Source organism: Coenobita brevimanus, chromosome 80, assembly GCF_032717465.1.
Source record: "Coenobita brevimanus isolate Jiangsu-jjx chromosome 80, ASM3271746v2, whole genome shotgun sequence".
Taxonomy (NCBI): domain Eukaryota; kingdom Metazoa; phylum Arthropoda; class Malacostraca; order Decapoda; family Coenobitidae; genus Coenobita; species Coenobita brevimanus.
In genome coordinates this window covers 39,150,565-39,164,637 of record NC_137033.1, presented here as the reverse complement: position 1 = coordinate 39,164,637, position 14,073 = coordinate 39,150,565, and positions in this window count along the sequence as shown.

Below are 14,073 nucleotides of genomic sequence, written 5' to 3'. Positions count from 1 at the left end.
CATCCTAAGCTGTGTATATAGCATGTTACTTTTTGACATATCTTATGCTGAGGTTTAATGTGTGAAACAAATCACTGAGGAAGATGTGCTGTGAAATTTCAAGTCACTTAGAATACGAGTACAACACAGTGATTTCACAGAGGTTCCTTCACCCCCTCTGGTAAGGTGAACAGTGGTTCGATAGATTATATTGCCTCCAGTATGTGGCTGTGTTTAAGTTTCCGCCATTATCTCTTTTAGTAGGATTACTTTTTTTCCAATTCCTAAATGATTCCATTAGGTTTAGGATGGATTTTTTTTCTTATCAGTCCAATTATATTTTTATGCATCAACAGACTCCTCTCAAAACCCTTTCAATATGTTGACCTCCATATCCATAGTTTTTCTGTCTCCAGCCGATTTCATTCATTTAAGGAGAGATTAGTAGAACTGCAAAGGTTACACATAATCTTCATTAACTGCATAACTGCTAAAGAACACTCGCATCATATATAACACCATCATTTGCTGTACATCCTAATGTCACTTACCCTTCTGCATTTAGAGGTGAACTGAGGTTCCTTCACCCCACTGCCGCAGCGAATTATAGTGTTAAAGACTGGTAATGCCACAATTTCGTGGTCGTATCTACATAAACCTTTTGTCATCAAGGACAATTAATTAAGTTACGGTGTATGTAGGTTTGGCATGTTACTCCTTCTGTCTTTGGATCGTATTCTAAATGGCTTCGGAGATTTCGTAACACCTCTGTCTTGGCAATATGTTCTGTATATAGTACGTCGATATCCCCTAGTATATTAATGATAACCAGCTATGTCCATATTAAAACGATAAGAATCACATACTGTAGAAGGGAACGCTTAGTTGCAGTATGCAAAATAAATTATTAAGGAAAAGGCATCTACGCTTCCTGTGCTATCATAGAATACGGTTATTAATGTATAATGCTTTTTTCTGTAGGATGACTTTTTACTTCAGTTTGATTTTGCTACCTGAAGACGAGTTGATTCACATTTGGATAGCCCCTGGTCATTGCCGTTTTGCAGAAGTTAATCTTTTTACTACGATGACGTCTGTTATTAGTATATTCTTGCTACTATAAGGCAACTTTATTCAGTTTAGGATACATTTTTCAAACTGGGAGGGTTGTTATTGCCTTCCATTACGTGGCTATGTCTGTAAAGCTCCGACCATTAAAGGCAATGGCTTAATCTGCATCGACTGCGAGTCAGGGATAATTGCTCGTTCAGTCTTTGTGGATTTTTGTTTGTGACAGTTGTCTGTATTGATCTGGGCGCGCAAATGTAGAGGGTTTGTAACTTTTGAATTACTGTATAATTCTGGCATAGAGCATTTCATTTTAATTTATTTCCCTTTTTTTAATGCAAGAAAGAAGGAACCAAAGGGCAAAAGCCCATAAACCTCTTCTTCCAAGAAAAAACAAAAACAATATAAAAGAGAGCCAAATTCAAGATCCATTCATTTCGAGATGCCTGGACACACTGCGTTTGAAAGACTGGAGATCATAGGAAGTAAGGAATACAGACAGAGGGAGACATTTCCAGAGTTGACCTGTTGCATAAATGAAGGACTGGGAGTAACGGTTATCTCTTGCATTAGAGAGTTGGACAGAAAAATGATGAGAGTTTGTTGCTAAATGGGTACTACTCGCCTGCCGTAGTGGTGGAGGGATGCAAACAGACAGTTCAGAGGAGCATTGACCATTTGAAATAGCAATAGAAAAGAGATAATAATGTGGGGCGAAGAGACAGAGGTTGAAATTGTACTGTACATACTGTATCTGTCAAAAAGCGTATAAAAAATACACAACACAGAAATTCACCGGTGCAAAAGAAAATTCATATTGGAAGAAACTTTGATTACACATATATTTAATATTTTGTCAGAACAAGGGATTTCCCACAGTGTCACAACATTAGATGAATACTTTACATATCACTCTGCTAACTGGACAGATGTTAGCAGTAACTTTAGATTATATAGTACTCTGTTAATTTTAACTAGGCGCAAAATCGACAATTGTCCATCCTGAATACAGCGCTATAACAATAGTTGCACTAGAATGTGGTGTCTGTCACAAAGAAATACTACAGAAAGGATGCTGGCGGCAGTATTTTCTTATTTCGCCATTGAGTTACGAAAGATAGGATGCAGAAAGATGAGAATTTCCTCCAGCCTAAAGTGAATGATCTATAGGTAAGACCGTCACCTGCTTACAGTTACACTGACGTATCTTGGTAGCTGTGAGATGAAGACACATGTATAGCGTATACAAGTAATTATATACACAATGAGGGTTTATGAGCACGACTCCAGGTCAAACCACTTAAGATAAATTTAATTGTATCAAGCAGGTCTGCATCCTCTTTTAACCTGTTACATACATGTTAAGTACTGACTATATATGATAGTACTGCATCCATTCATAATTTCTTTAAAGGTTTCTTCATAGATAGTAACAAATTTAACTACTCCCGTAGCAGCTCAGCATTTAGTTTCGAGAGAGCAGTTTTCTGTCAGGTGCGAGTTGTTTCTGTTGAGTAACTCCTGTCACTGGCTGAGCAGACCAATCAACAGCAAGCCAACAACAGCCCTTGCAGGGCCGTCCAATGCAGTGAAGCAATGTTCTTGCTGGGAAAAAAAAAAAAAGTACTTCACTGTGGAGAGACATAGAAGTGTGTGGAGGTTTGATTCCCGGATGGACGCCGCATCTGCGTCTCTCCACCTAGATAACAGGGGCACCATAGTAAGCTCCACAACTCGCAGTTGTTTGGCTTTATGGTTATCACTCAGGGTTGTAACTGGCTTCCTTGGTTACAAGAAGCATTTTTTGTCTTGTCACTCAGTGTACAGCCACCTGAAGTGGAAAGAAGAGTATTAGAAAGCGACAGGAAGGACGGGAGAAATAGGAAGACAGGAGATTAGACAGCCAGCATTACAATCAAGTGAGTGGATGATGGTTACCATCGCCGACCACCGTCAGGAGAAAGTAAATCAGATAAACCACCTCCAGTCACAGACACTACTGCGCCACAACAACTGCCTAAAATGTAAAGGGTACCTTTGTTCTCTTTCCCATGGCTATTCATGTGATTGGCGGCTGTACGTAATCCCTTCAACAGGCTGTCGTCTTTTTCTTTTCTTCACACTGCAACTAGGTGATATCCTGCAACTATTTTGTCCAGCTCCAACATGGAAAGAGCTGAATAAGGAAAAATCTAAACCTCTTATTCGAAAAGTATTTCCAGAGGACAACAGAATCGTCAGGATGATATAATTCAAATGATGTCCTAATCGTAAAGTACTTAAGACGTACCGTAAATATTCTTGTAGCACATTATTACTTACTTCTCTCCGATCTATGATGATGATGATGATGATGATCTATTTATTAATGGGCCGTTTTCTGTCTGTATAAGGGTTTATTTAGCTTTTCCTTCTGGACGCGTGGACTTATTTTGTTGAAACACTCCAGGAACACTTCCAAGGGCCCCCCATTTTTTTTTTTTTTTTTTTTTTTTTGGTTTAAAAGTCCCAAAACTATTTTATTTGCAAAATTTATATCTACCCATCAATAGTTTGTTTTCTGCAACGGAGCCAACCGTGCCATGTCCATTTTCTTCTAACCATATCACATAATAGTTTATTTATACACATATAGTTTATTTCAGTGTTCCGGAAAAAAAAAAAAAAACGCACAAAAGTTGACGGACCAAACAAGCATAGGCCTCCGCAGGCTACCTTACGGGAGGTTTTTTATAATCACAGTAATAGTACTACTAATAATGTCTTTTGTTTCTCAGAAGCCCTAGTTCTTCCAAAGATATTCACCAGTACTCAAAAATCGTGTGCACCTTGAAATTTACAAAACTGTGACATAGTTTATATGCACCATAAACTTCATCTGCAGGACTGTCAACAACTAATGGAAGAGGTGGCAGGCGTTCTAAGCATGTCTAGCACACAATTATATTCAGTTCATTTTAACTAGGTGTAAATTTGCCCTCTCTTGATCGTGAATGCTAAGCTGTATCAATACATCAACACCAGAATACGGTGCTAGTCACGAGGAAATGCTGTGGAACGATGTCAGAGCCGTGCCACTGTCATAATCTTCCACCGTGTTACGTGAAGTAAGCGGCAGATAAGACAATCATCGCCTAATTAAGATGCATGTACTGTATTTAAGTCAACTCTAGAACTGTTTTGCTTAATCTTTCACGCTATGTATAACCAGTCTCTTAATGCAATGTGTCCAGGCATCTCAAAATGATTAGTAAATCTTATTTTGCCTCAATTTATTTTTTTTTTACTTTCTCTTGAATGGCAACAATTTTACAGACTCTCAGCCTTTGATTCGTTCGCTTTGCTTCAGAAAATATATTACTTTCATCGTATTTTGGCCCAGATTTTCGTCTTCTTAAGGCTTATTTCGCAGAGTCCATTTCCAAATTAACATAACCTACATCCTTCAATGACATTTCATCATGACTAGCACTGTGTTACTATGTTGTTTTATTGATATAATTCAGCATTCAACAAGGAGAGATGGCAGTTTCAAGACAAGTTGAGGTGATACGAATAAAATCATGTCTGTCCTCATCACCCGGTACATACTCTGTTGAGCACTATAAACTGTCATGGGACACTAAACTGTGTACTCTGGTAGTAGCCTACAGTCGCTGCTAAAAAAAAAAATCTTCAAATATTTCATTTTTGCATTTCTAAAAAGTGGACAAAATATTTGACAATGTTCACCGGCAACTTGTGTGTGTGTGTGTGTGTGTGTGTGTGTGTGTGTGTGTGTGTCCCTAATACTTGTAGCAGTGCTTTATAAAGACGGAACTTAACATACATGTGAAATATTCCATCCGCTATGAAATAATTCCACTGCAAAACAAAAACATAAACAACTACAACTCACAGTGTGCAAGAATCTCTCCCTCATTACAGTGGACACGCAGCGCCGGTTAAGCAACTCATTCTCACCCATTTTCTGTCCAGTTTTCAGTGCAAGAATTAACCCACACTCATTCATGTGCTCAACTTGTCAACTTTGGAACTATCGTCCTCAGTCTTTCGTAATGATTTTGACTTACAGTCTTGAAAATGCAGCATGTCCAGACATCACACTCTGATCTAATTTTAAGTTTGGCTCTGTTTTGCTCAGATTTGAAAAGATAATCATCAGCAGAGGATGTTTTGGTATCTTCATCTTCAGCAGCAGAATGGATCGACTGTTCCTCACAACTACCGGCTACAACAACATTAACCCATTTGCACCCAGCGTCCTCAACATCGGTCGGAACTGGCATTTTCAAAATTTAATAAAGAAGTGAACCCCGGGGTAGGGACCTATGAGCTTCACGACAATGAGTCATCAGGCGGAGGGTGGTACGCTTAGTGCCCTTCCAGCATAATCCCTCACACAGGAATTCTGGGAGGTACTTGGTCAAACACTGGCAAATCCATCAGTTTCTTTAACCCATTTGTGGCCACCGTCCTAAATATAGGACGGAACTGGGCATTTTCAAAATTTAAAAAAAGATGGGAACCCCGGGGTAGGGACCTATGAGCTTCGCTGTTACAAGCCGATAGGCAGAGGGGTGGTACGCTTAGTGCCCTTCCAGCAAATTCCCTCGCACAGGAACTGTAGGAGCTACTGGGCTAAACTGTTGGAGGCTGGACCTCCTCAGAAGAAACTATTATAGAGAGGTTTCTCAGTGAATTATCCAGTTGACCAATTAGCCAGTGCACACAATGAAATGACACCGGCAGTGACGCACATCAACAGACAGAGAGAGCCCTTTAACACTCCTGTCATCACATGGAAGGGTGATAGTGTCCCTGCTGAACTCGTGATACCGTGAGTTAGAGGATACCCTTTTACTGTGGTTAGGTGTATGGAACCACCAGTGCTATGTATGAGGCCCTGTCAATGGAACATGTAGTGAGCCAGTGCAAGTACGGTGGAATGTGAACATTGTGCAGAAAATCATGATTCCCATACATGTCCCGACAAAAACAATGAGGGTTCACTTCTCACTGTGCTAACTGTAAAGGAGATCATGTGGCATCAAACATGAAGTGTCACTTTAAACCCCAAGATCGTTTTCCTGCGCCGGTTCTTAGAGTGACAGTAAATGATACACTCACACCCACCAACTCAAATAAGCACCAAGGGACTCTCAACTCATCGCAAAGACATTGGGCTTCATCAACTAGAGGTGTTGCAACCAGTTCCAGCGTGACTACTTGGAGTACATCAGACTTCCAGCACTCCCACCGGCTAGATGTAATAGTGGAAGTCAAGAACAGATAAACACACCAACTCAAAATAATAAAATAATGAACATTTTCAGGAAAATGAACAGTTCAACAACTAATAATGAATACCAACAAAACCTGTGAAATTATACAGAACACTCAGGCACATATTCTGCAACAAATCACAGCAGTGTTTAAGGAAATGCAAGCCGTACAAACTGCCCAAAATCAGATGCCACAGTTTAATCAAACAACCATCTTCCTTAAAATAACAACAGAGAAAATCAAACAATCATGGATGCATGATTTCGGCATATTAGATGCTGGAATTTTGGCCTCAGTGCTAAAGAATTCAAGAAAAAAATATATACAGCTGGACACTGAAACAAAAAGAAAATTAAGTTTTGAGTATGAAGAGGAATTAAATGTGTAGAAATTATTTAAAAAAAAAAAAATCTTGAATCTTGACGGGGCAGCAACACTAGAAGAACCCACAGGCACACAGAGTCATGTAGCAACTCGCACTGGATCCACCAGTGGAGATGAATAATGCGATACGAAATCCCACCTACATCTGTGCTACCAAAGTTAATCTCCTGGAATATCAAAAGCCTCTGCAAATGCAAATTGCTCCTAGAGCAGTACATCAGGAAAAATAACATTGATATTGTTTATTTTGCAAGAAGCTAATTACAATTGAACAAATGAGATCCGTATCTGTGGTATGCAAGATATCACAGTTCTCAAACAACACACTGTTTGGTTACATACATCAAATTATTAATTCCAGTTATCAGAACTACCATTACAGACCTCCACACTAAACCTCAATGATTTTGACATACTACCAGCCAATGGAAACATAACCATCATTTATTTCTACACTGCCGCAGACATCACCAGAAAGCAAGAGATCGTCGGACTTCTACCTACCAATAACATGACAGTCAGTACTGGAGATTTTGATGCAGTTCATCCTTATCTTCAAGAAAGACAGATGGACAGTAACTACACTGGTAGAATATTCCTTGATATGATAGAAAATAATCTTGGATTTCAGATAATATCATCAATGGACACTGCAACATACAAACATACACGTGAGATAGGAAATAGACTGGATTATCTTCAGATGTGGGAACGGAGTCAGAGATAGTTAATGAAGAACTTTTATCAGATCGTTATGCTCTCCTAACAAGAATACATCATCCAAACCCGAGCACTAGATCTCAGTCAAGATTAAGACTAACTATACCAATTAATCGTGAAGAAGATAGTTCGAAATTTGAGTGAATGGTGCTGGGAGAATGATATCACAAATCCTGACCAAAGCGCTAATGACCTCAGAGAAAAGATCCAAGAGAACATTCAGTTACAACAGAGGAACAGTAAGAGACCACCGATCTCAATTATCAAGCAATGGATTAACTTTGATCCAGGAGTGAAAAAATTATGAAATTAGCATGTTAAAGCTAAAAATTAATGCAAAGAAAGTCGCACAGATGTCAACAGAATCGTCTGTGGGAGGTTGGAAGAACAATTGCTCCATCTGAAGAAAAATGTGAGAGGAAGAGCGTGGGGAGAGTTTGTGAAGAAGTTTAATCATAAAGCCAGTCCATCTTATGTTTGGAGAAAAGTTAGACAGATTCTCAACATCTCACAGACTCAAAATCGGCATCCTGCACCTGCCACCAGAGTGAAGTAACTCTCACTACAGTAGTTACAAGCCTCTAATATGGATAACTTATCAAAAACAGTTAGGTTAGAGCTCTTACAGGAGGATCCAGAGAGAAGAATACAGTTTGCTAAGCAAAATTCTAGCCTCTAGGATAAAATACTATTTACGGAGTATGAACTTATGTCAAGTATTATGAAAGGGAAATCTACAGCTCCGCGAATAGATCCCATCATCTACCAAGTCATAAGGATCCTACTCAAAGCGAAGGGAAATCCACTACTACAATACTATACCCTTATATGGAAATATGGGAAGCTGCCCAAAAGATGGAAACATGTCATAATTATATCTATCCTGAAACCTGGCAGAAAGAATGAATATCGACCTATATCCCTAACATCTTGTCCATGTAGAACACTGGAGACAATGATCTTAAATCAACTACAATACCTCATGGGAGATAAATTGTTCAGTAAACTTACAGGAGTCATTAAAGGAAAAGGTACACACATGGCCATTCAAGAGCGCTTAATTAATCCCAATAACAAGTATAATATCTTTATGGATCTCAAAGGTGCTTCTCATGCTAATAAACAATTCATACTGTACCACCTTTCTGTTCACATCTCGGGAACCCTGCTCAACATTATCAATGGCTACATGAGTGAGAGAAGCATGTCAGTTATGTTTGAGGGATACCCATCATAGTCTCGAGAGAATGGGTTGGAATCCTACAGGGAGGGGTACTAAGTCCCACGGTATTCAGCATTCTCATTAATGGGCTGGCAGAAATTAATCTATATGAGAACTGCCAATTACAAATCTATGCTGACGATATCCTATTACAGGGGTCATCTATTGCTGACACTGCAAATACACTAACTCAGGCAGTTAGATGTTGTAACAAATCTGAGTTACTAACTGCATCACAGAAGAGCAAAACTCTATTGACAGAAATGATGTCCAGAAAAAAACATTTTCAGACTACAAGGACACCCGATTGAAGTTGTATATGTCTGCAAGAACCTGGGAGTCTATGTTGGGAACCCACAAACATTCAGGTTCAAACTAGATATACTGAGGAAGTTTGTGAGAAGAGTCTAAGATGCCTCAGAACTACAGCATATGGTTCAACAGGATCATCCACTCCCATGCTCACTACAATGTACAAATCAATGATCCGAAGTCTCACTGACTACGCATCACCTGTCCTCATTTTAATGAAAGAGAAGGAGGTCAGGAGACTAGAAGTTATGCAAAAGCATGCAGTGCGCTATTCAGATGCTTGGAGAATACCAAAATAGATGTTACGAGGATGGAGCTGGCGTTACCGTCTATTTAATGCAGAATCATACAAGCGTCTGTAACTTAAAGATTCCTCAGAATATACCCAGATAGACAGAATATGAGCAAGATATATAATTCCACATCATAGAAGAATTCCATGGCTGAGAAGAATGAATAGAGCCAACTTGCTTAACCCCCCTAATCGCATCAATTGATGCGATTTGAGTTTTATGCCAAAATGCCTAATCGCATCAATTAAGCAGGGCCTGTAAAAACTCCGGAGAGCTTCCTCCGCCCCGATTATGACGTACACCCACGCACCAAAGTTTCTGTACCCCCTTCGGTGGAAGGAAGTGGAAGTCAGGGTTAGAGAGAGGGCAGGCGAATGGACAACAGACAGTGGTAGTTTGGAACTGAGCTACGAGGCGAATAGTGAGAAACCTAATGACACCAGGTTCGAAACATTTTCACGCTATTCACCTGCAAAACATTATGCGTTCGTAACATACATAGCATATGACATAGACTATTGTTTTATAATGGTGTCCTGTGAAACTGGTCCAGACACGACTTATCTGTTTCGGATCCTCATCATCCAAATAAAGCCCAGAGCCAGTTGTATCTAAGCTGCAGCTGGTCATTATCACTGCAGTGATAATTTTTGTAAATATTTTATTCCTGGATTGTTTACAGGTATAATATAGAATGACTGTGAATTTAATGCTGATTCCCACAGTAGCTGAGCGGATGGTTACAAATGTTGCAATTGTTTTATGTGGGCAATTATTCCACATTGTGATGGACAGCTGAGAGCATTCACCAATAATTTTCTATAGCCAGATGAAAGTAAATGCAAACAACACAAAATATCGTGAGACAACGAAGATACAGTTGTGGTATCCTGCTACGCCACGTTATCCAGGCCTTAACTGTTGCTTCATCTACGTTGCCCCATGAGGAGCGTAGGAGCTCGGGGCTAGGCAAGTTGGTCCTGACATTTAAGATGAGAGTGACCAGCCCCACTCATTCCTGAGTGGCATTACGTGAGCAATAAACGGCAGCCAGCCCTTTGATATAGACCTTCACCCGCTCAGTCCGACTGGAGCACCGTAATTACCCACTAAACCACCAGACGTAAAATTTTGGTTATATGGTTACTACCCAGCGTAGTAAATGGTTTTCTAGTGTACTGGAAACCATTTGGCTTGTCACTCAGTGTAGAGTCACCCAAAGGCAGAAAGAATAGGAAGGAATGAAGGAAAGTAATCAGAGAAGAGGGAGAGTAAAGTCACCCGTAGGCAGAAGGTCAAGGAAAGAATGAAGGGAAGAAAGAAAGACAGAAGAGAATGGAAGGAAAGAAGGATGGAGGAGAGGAAAGGGCAGACACCCGAGAGCAGCACTACTTCGAGTGAGTGAATGGTGAGCTCCCCAACCAACCACATAAAATATACAGTAGAGAGTGAGAGAGAGAGACTATATATACACACACAGACACAGACACACACATACAGTATATATATATATATATATATATATATATATATATATATATATATATATATATATATATATACATATATATTGTACCCCTCCACAATATGTCTACCCCCGATGTATATATGTCCCCCCCCCAGTGCATACATGCCCCCACTAATCTTGCTAGGTCAGCACCCTTTCCCACGCCTGAAGACCAGCGTTATTGCATCAGTTCTTAGCAGATAGCCGAGAAGGGCAGACTGTTTTACTGTGAGCTTGTAATAAACTCCTTATCTAGCTGTTTGTACACGGAGTTTCTATCACCAAAGTATTGCAAGTTACATTTGGTAGCAGCGGTGTTTCGAACCATCACATTCTGACCGCCTCCTTGGATTTTTTGTGATACAACAAGATACACGACGACTCGCATCTGCCAGCCTCGCCCCTCCTCCGTGCCCCTATACCTTGGCTGTGCTTTTCGAGTGTACCATTTTTCTCACCAGTGCTCACCTCTCACACAACCGCACCCATACGTCTTGTTCCTGACCGCACGTGTCACCGTCGCCGACCTACGCACCTGTTGCACCTGTTCCCAGCACCTGTTCCGGACTCATCATAGCTCCTGCCCCCACGGTGCCACTTATCACTGTCTGCCCGCTGTCTGCCCACCACCATTCTCTGCATTTGCAATTCACCAGCTCTACACCTGCCTTGCGCCGACATCTGCCCTCCCAACCCACAACCGGCCTCTGCCGTCGCCCGCATCTGGTCTGCATTACGGAGCCTCCTACGACCGCCACTCCCTGCCGGTGATTCATCGCGGCGTCTCTTCTCCTCTCCGCCCAGCTGTCTCTCCACCGCCGCCCCGCCCCGCCCCGCCCCGTCGCCCCGCCCCGCCCCAGCCCAGCTACGCCCAGCCACCCTGCACATCATACATCTCGACACTCCCGTTTCTACTGTGTAACTATAGTATATCTTTCCTTTCTATAGAGATTATCCTTGATTTTCTCTACAGATTGGTTATTGTAAATATTCCATCTCATTTCCATTACCCCGTTTTCATCTTCACCTACGTTATTTATAATCCATCTCATCCTTCGCATTTTATTTAAACCATCCATGCCCGCACCTTCAGTCATTTTCACACCTAGTGTATTCCATTCTCTCATTGTTATTTATACATTTCCACCTACGTATCCATCTTCATCCTTTCATCTTCCATTGCCGCATTAAATGTCATACTTTCCACGTCAACCGCTTACCACCAGCCCTCTCGACCCGGAAACATCACCTGCTCATACCCCATCTGCCGACTCTAACACAATCACTCATTTACGAAGTGGTCAAGAGTACCACCGCCCTGTACCTGAGACTCCCGTTTCACTTCCCGCAGAATCACTTACTACCCGTCCTACCCTCGTAAATCCAGATACCTCCTCCTCTACTCCTGCCTCTACACTCCCTTCTTCTTCCTCTACTCCTTCCCCTGTCGTTCCCTCTCCTGCCTCCCTTCATACCCCGTCTTGCTCGCCCTTAATTACCACTACCTTCTCTCTCTCCCACACCTCTCCTGCCGCCACTTCTACACTTCCAGCCATGGCCAACCCTCCACAGTCTATCTATCTCGACGATGCCAATCGTCCCAAATTTACCGGCCAGGACCCAACTTGGTCTGTCTATGATTTCCTCAGAGAAGTCGAAACTGAAATAAATAATAGACAAATTACCGAGGAATCGCTCAAAGTAGCTTACCTCCTCGGTCGCTTGCACCACGGTAAATCAGACATCGGATCTGCGATCCGTGCAGGACATTTCGATAGCATTCGTACCTTTGCTGATTTTCGTACGGAACTCATCAGCCTTTGTTGCCAGCATTCAAATACCGCATCTCTCATGGGATTCATTAATCTCCTAAACCAACTAGATGAGGACTTGCGCATCCCAGCGCAATATGCCAAGCTCCGCGAAGCTGCCGCCGCCATGAAAGCAACTGGTAGCGAGATGCTCCAATTACTGGTAGGCACGAAATGGTTAGAAGACAAGAATGGCGTTCCAATGCTTTCACTCACCAACTTTGCTGACTTAATTGGTTACCTCAGATTCCTTCACTGGCTTACTCCTAAACAGCGAGAGCTAGCCTTGGAAATCGGTTTCAATCCAGGAGATAAAATTATTCAGGTCACTAAAGCCATTCATGAAAGAACAGGTTCGAACTACACGCGTCAGGGCACCACCCAACCCTTGGCCTCCTCAGTCTGTCACACCCCCACTACCCCAGACCAATCTCGCTCCCGTCCCACCACACGCGGCAGACCTGCCACACATCACTCTCCTACCGCAGGTCATGATCAATCTAACGTCCGACGAAACAGACAATCTTCGATTCTTTGCTGGTACTGTGGTCATCCTGGACATCGAGCATCCAGTTGCGACCGTACATACAGACGTCCTCACTCCCAAACCAGACAGCGTACGCCTTCCCGCTCACGTCGTCCACACTGCAAATACCACAAATCAAGCACGACTCACACCACTGAGGAATGTCGTTACCTCAACCGCCCACAGTCGGGGGAAGCGCCGCGCCCGTGTCGGACCAATATCACGTAGAACCAGAAACCCAACTCCCCATCCGCCATGTAGGTCCCATAACATCCTCGGGTTTAGTCATTCTTGGAAGCAGTCATAACATACCAACGTCATTCTTCTTGGACACAGGATCTATAGTAAATCTCATCTCTGAAAATTCCTTACAAATTATTCATCGCCATCACAACCACGTCAGTTTCCTAGAACCACCAGACATTCGCCTATGTGGTGTTAACGGCTCAGAGTTTAAGGTTAAGGGAAGAGTCACCCTTGAAGTCAACCTCCACAGAGATTTGCCCCCTATCCTCATTGAATTTCATGTCACTAATGACTTGCAGTATCCCGCAGATGCCCTTATTGGTTTCTCCACCATGGCACAACATTCCATTGCGTTATTACCTGCTTGTGGTAGTATAGACATTTCTGGATTCCCGGTTTACACTATGGAATGTCCCCGTCCTGTTCTTACGATCAAATCAGTCCTTCAATTACCTCTGTCCCTATCACTACCAAAAAGTCCAACCCAGCCCAAACCGCCACTATCATCATCTGAGAATACAGAGATCATTCCTTTACTGACTGCGAGCAAGGACATAAATTCCTCAATGTCCCCTGATACATCATCTCAGCCCTCGAACATGGCTCTTACCTCCTCTCCCGACAACACTATCGCTGACTCAGACATGTCTCAGTTACCCACCTCACACAGTCTGAATGATCTTCTCCAACACGCAGAGACGAAACGTGCAGTAACGAAT